Below are 6,000 nucleotides of genomic sequence, written 5' to 3'. Positions count from 1 at the left end.
CTCTCTATTTCTCTTTCTCTCTCTCTTTCTTTCTTTCTCTCTTTCTCTTTCTTTCTCTCTCCCTCTTTCTCTCTCTCTCTTTCTTTCTCTCTCTTTCTCTCTTTTCTCTCTCTTTCTTTCTTTTCCCCAGGAAGTTATATGCACATATGGGGTTGACTGGGTTAAGATTCAGATAGAGTTAGTTGTTGGATTACTTATTGGTAGTTGGCACTGGTCTATGTTATATGGGAACTTAAAAAGGATGCAAAGAAATGAAAAAAATAAAATATAGATGAACCTTTTTTAATTTTAAAATAATGAAAAGAGAAAGGACTGTTTTGATCCAAGAATACTTTCTTCTCCTTGTTGTTATATGGAAAAGACATCTTCATGCCAAATATTGTAATCTTTTCTCTACCCCAACACTCTTTTAATCTCAGATAAATGACCTGACCTTCGGTTATTTGCATTGGTCATTCTTGATTATCATATGTCGTAAATAGAAGCAAATGATTATGTAGTAACCTCTTTAAACAAGGAAGTTTTGGGAGAGAAAAAGAAAACACATCATTGTGATAATTTGGCAAGAATTACTGATGACCTTCAACTGCAAAAGAATACAATTGATGCATTCAGGCATGTATTATTTATTAAAGCAACCATTTTCTAAGTCACATGGGCAAGAGAATGGCCAGTGTTTGTACATTAGGCATTATTGCACTTTCTCAACAATAGGCTCAGAGAATATTATTGCACATATCTTTTTCACAAAAATCTGTAAAACATTTGGATGATTCCCTTAAGCCAAAGTTCTACTTGTGAGATCCTATAAACTCTACTGTAGGCAAGGCCCCTTTCTTATTCTCATGATAGATCTTAGGCAAATTAGGAATTGTTTCACTTTTGGATCACTCAATATACAACCCTCCCCACCCCAATTTTCTTAGATGTAGTCAAGGGAAGGCAATGATGGAAAGTTGTGCAATATTCTTGTGTGCTAGATGCCCTTGGCTACTTTTTGTGGTAGCAAAAACCAGAAAACAAAGTGGTTACCCATTGATTTGAGAATGGCCACATGAATTGTGGGATATGAATTTAATGGAATATTATTTTGCTGTAAGAAATAATGGACACAAGGAAATCAGAAACAAAAGAGGAAAACATATGAATGGATATGAGACAAAGAAACTAGAACTAGAAAAACAGCACATACAATAAATACAATAATGTAAATGAAAACATTGCTAAGGGCAATTGTTATTATAGACTCCAGAGGACAGAAGACAAAGTACATATCCTTCCTCTTAGTAGAAATGTTGAAGACTTGAGTGTGAAATGTGATATTAAGATCAATATGCCATAAGGTCAATTTGTACAGTTTTGTCTATTTTTCTTTGTTTTTATAGAGGGTTATCTCTCTCTCCAATGGGGGAGACATACTGGGAAATTTCTGTGGAACAAAAAGCAAAAGGCATCAGTAAAACTTTAACTAAAATGGACTTTTTAGCTCATCCCAATTTTGAATATTTTAATCTCCATTTACTTGCTCTTACATTTTCCTTCTTAAAATCTTGCTATTCTTATCCTCATTTCAATATTATAATTCCTTGTCTTATAAGCCTCTATAACCCTTATCTCATATAAAAATTGTACTGTATATTAATAACAATGTAAGAATTTAAGAGATTTTTTTAAAGGGGGAACTCCACAGTTTATAACTATGGCAATGTAATTTTCTTGCTTGATTACTTAACTAAAATGGATGTTTTATGGAATATGATATTTCTTTCCTGATTTCTTATTAGTGTTTATCTTTCTAAAAATTTGAATTTTATAATTTCCTCTTGCTTTTCCATATATATTAAGAATAGTGCAGCCTTTTTTAAACTAGATCCCAAAATAGACATTGGATTCTTTCTTTCTTTTTGGATTATACTTAGATACTCCTCATAGGATCATATAATATCATAGTTATCATAGTCTCATCCCCCTTTTTTCCCCTAGAAGGAGAAATTTCTAGAGAGATGAAATGATTTAAGGTCACATGTTACGTGGCAGAGGTGAGATTCAAATTCAAATCTGACTTCAAATCTAAATCCATTACATCAACTTTACCTTCATTATTCCTTTTAACTGAAATGCACCCAGAGCCTTTCTCTTAACAATGGCCCCAGGGACTAACTTTATTTGTAGTTCCCACTGCTACCTCTAGGTGGCATCAAGTTTTACTTTTTGTTACTCTCTGCTGCCCCCAGCTGTTATGTCTTTGACATGGCTTTGTGATAGCTCAACACTGAAAAGCTAAAACTGACTGTGTCAACAGCCAATCTCTCCCACCAAAGTAAAGGATGAAACAAAAATCTCCAGAGTTCTCCTTGTTTGGTAGGAATCAGAGTTTTCTGATTCTCTACAGGGCATCACAACTCTAAAGATATAGATAGTGCCAAGGTAGTGACCCAGAATGAAGGGGACTGCACTAATTTAGAGAGTCTTTGTCACATACTATAGGGTTAGTCAAGATAAAGACCTGTGATGTCCTTTCCCCCCTGTATCGTGCCCCCTCCACCTTTCATTCTCAACTGGCCTAGAAGCTGAAAGAATACTTCAATTAACCTCTTGTTCACTCTTCTTTATCACTAGGGAAGGTTTACTGATATTACTTAAGACTCTTACAAATGGGTCCATATCTGGAAGAAATGTTAAAGTCCATTTTTAAACTCTTTCATTTTACAAATGAGGAAACTGATACCCATGAAAGCTAATTGACTTGACTGAGATAATTGGTAAATAACTAATCCTTCTTCCCTTTGCCCCCCAACAGTTCTAATTCCTAAATATATGTGTTTATCTATAAATGCACTATTATTTGCTTATATTACCGTGAAAGGGAAAGAAGAGGAGAGGCAAATCCTAATACCAATTACATATATAAAGGTGTTTTTTTTTTACCCATTCTCTCTCTCTCTCTCTCTCTCTCTCTCTCTCTCTCTCTCTCTCTCTCTCTCTCTCTCTCTCTCTCTCTCTCTCTCTCTCTCTCGCCCTTCCCCCAAAGCCATCTCATAAATAGATGGGATTACTTTAAATAAAAAAAAAGAGAAAAAGAAAGAGTCAGCATAATGGATCAATTCTTTTTTTATTTTTTTATTTTATAAATATATTTTATTTTACTAATTACATGGGGTAACAAATTTCCACTGTTTTAAAAAAAGCAAGGGAGGGAAGTTTTGTACAACAAATTTCCACTGTTTTAAAAAAAAAGCAAGGGAGGGAAGTTTTGTGCCCCAAGGGAAGCTTGGACTTTCAGTATGGAGAGGGGGAAAGAGAAGAGACCCCCTTTCGGCAAAGTGGGGTTCAGGGGAGCCAACAGACATAACGGGTTGGCTTAGAGAGAGGAGGAGGGGTGTGAAGATTTTCCCCTTTCTGCCTTCCCTCCTTAGCTAAAGCTGCTCTCCCCAATTCGCTCTGGTCCCTCTATTGTCCCCCCTCCACTACTCGAGACCAAAGGTCTCCCCTTTATCCATTCACTCACTCAGCTTGAGGAAGAGATAACTTTTAGTGTTAACTCAATTAGATAATACAAAAGGAATAATGGGCAGGGAAAAATGGGTAATGGAATGTGGGAAAAGGGGGCCCCTGTCTCTATCTAAACCCTTTTCTCCTTCCTCAAGTTTGGGGGGAACTCAGGCCTTGGCAGCCTGATTCCCCTGAGAGAAGTCAGGTTGACTCACCCCTGGGCAACAGGAGCTGAGGTAAAGTCTGCTCAGGCTTCTCTTCAGAAGTCCTTTCAATTGGGAAGCGTTGGGGGGAAAGATTTCCATTCACCAGCAGGAAAAGTGGGTAACCCTCAGGAGAAAGTCTTTTCCCATCTTCTCTCTTCAGTATCTCAAGACCAAGCCAGTCACTGCTCTCCCAGCCAGTCTTCTCTCCTCCGGAATTCCACTCCTGGGGCCCCTCCCCTGTGGAGGTGATCAATTTCATATACTCTTCAGTCTGGCACTTTTTCTCTAGTGCCAGCCTCTATCACACCACATAAGTTTTCTGAAGTTGATCCAATTGACTCCTTCCAATATGATCCAAATTGACTCCTTTCCTACCTTTTCTCCCTGCTCTTGTAGCTGGCAAGCAATTCAATCTAGGTTATACATGTATTATTATGGAAAACATTTCTATATTGTTCATTTTTGTAAGAAAATAATTATGTAAAGCCAAACCATCCAAATAAAAATCTTCCAAAAGTAAAGTGAACAATTGTATGCTTTGAATTGATTAACTTTGAAAAAGTCTGAAAATGTATGCAATGTACACCACTTGTGGGCATCTCGACTCATTTTGCAAAGGGAAGGGGATGTCTTCTCATATATTCTTTCAAGCCATATTTATTCTTTACAATTCTGAAACATTTATTTTTTATTTTTAAAAAGTGATTGTAGTTTGAATTTACATTTTAGTTATGATGTATATTATGTTCTCGGCTTGACAGCTTCACTTTGCTTCAGGGCATGGAGATCTCATGTTTCTTTATATTAATCACATTAATCATTCTTATAGAACAATAATATTTGATTACATTAATTTATTACAATTTGTTTAGCCATTCTTTAATCAATGAGCATCAATTTTATTTCTAATTCTTTGCAATCACAAAAAAAGCACCACTGTAAATATTTTGATGTATGTGGTGACTTCCTTCTTATCAATGTCTTTCTTGGGGTATATGTCTAGTAGTGAAATCTCTGGATCAAAGGACATATAGACATTCACTTTATTTCCATAATTACAAATTGTTTTTGAAAATAATCACACTGATTCATACCTCCTCCAGCCATGCACTATTGTGTAATCTCTCTAACATTGACTATCCTCATCTTTTGTCATTTGGCCAATTTGCAGTAGATAAGATGAAACCTCAGGGTGATTTATATTTGTATTCCTCTTATTATTAATGATTGAGAAAACGTTTTCATATGTTTGTTAATAGTTTTCACTTATTCTTTCGAGAATTATTTGTTCATTTCCTTTGATTTTTATGTAATGACATATTTATATATATGTATATGTGTGTGACACACATATATACATATGTATATTTATATGTATAAGTTGGATTCCAAACTCTTATTAGAAAAAATCTGATAATTTGACTTTTCTTCTTTTATCTTAGGGACATTAATTATGTTTGTGCCAAAGCTTTTCATTTTCATTCAACTAAAATTATTTATTTTACCTTTTATAATTGTCAAGAGAGATGAAAAGGTCTAGCCTTCCCTAAGGTGTAGCTATGGGTTATGTCACAATATTTAGACATCTAGAGAACCCAAAGACAGTGTAGATGATGAAGTCCAATGATCTGTTGTACCCAATGGCACAGCAAACTAAGGTCTTGTGGTCCTCCATTTTACCAAAGAATTGTAATTGGTAACTCCCTGTTCATTTAAACTCTGTGAACAGCTCTGTCACATAGTGTAATAATATTTAACAATAATGGTTAATTAAAAAAAATCCCATCCATCCTCCTACCATATTCTATAAAAGATCTAGGATAAATCCTCAAGATCTAAAGGTGTTGAAACTTTTCTCCAATGTCCTCATCAGGGTTTTTTTCAAACTCTCAGAGTCATTCTGAGCCTTGAATAAAATTCATTGGGTTAAACAGGCCATTCAAAATTTCATGTCTTTTACTAAATTCAAATGGGTTACTGAAGGTCTAACACCCCTGTAAAGAAGCACATTGGGCTATATAGTTTCAAAACTGTAGGACTTTAATTTTTTCAAATGGACTGAGATTCTTGTCATCGTGGGGAGGGGATTAGGATTCTCTTGGTCAAACTTTTGATACATATACATTAATTAAACTCTTTGTATTCTTTGTTCATTGACCAGTGTTTTGAGAAACTGTGGAAGAAACTTAATCATACCCATATTATAGTCTTGCTACACACACACACACACACACACACACACACACACACACACACACAAACAAAGACACAAAGATATTGTAGTTAAATGGAAAGAAAGCTT

Source organism: Monodelphis domestica, chromosome 2, assembly GCF_027887165.1.
Source record: "Monodelphis domestica isolate mMonDom1 chromosome 2, mMonDom1.pri, whole genome shotgun sequence".
Lineage (NCBI taxonomy): Eukaryota > Metazoa > Chordata > Mammalia > Didelphimorphia > Didelphidae > Monodelphis > Monodelphis domestica.
Note: the sequence above shows the minus strand (reverse complement) of the source record.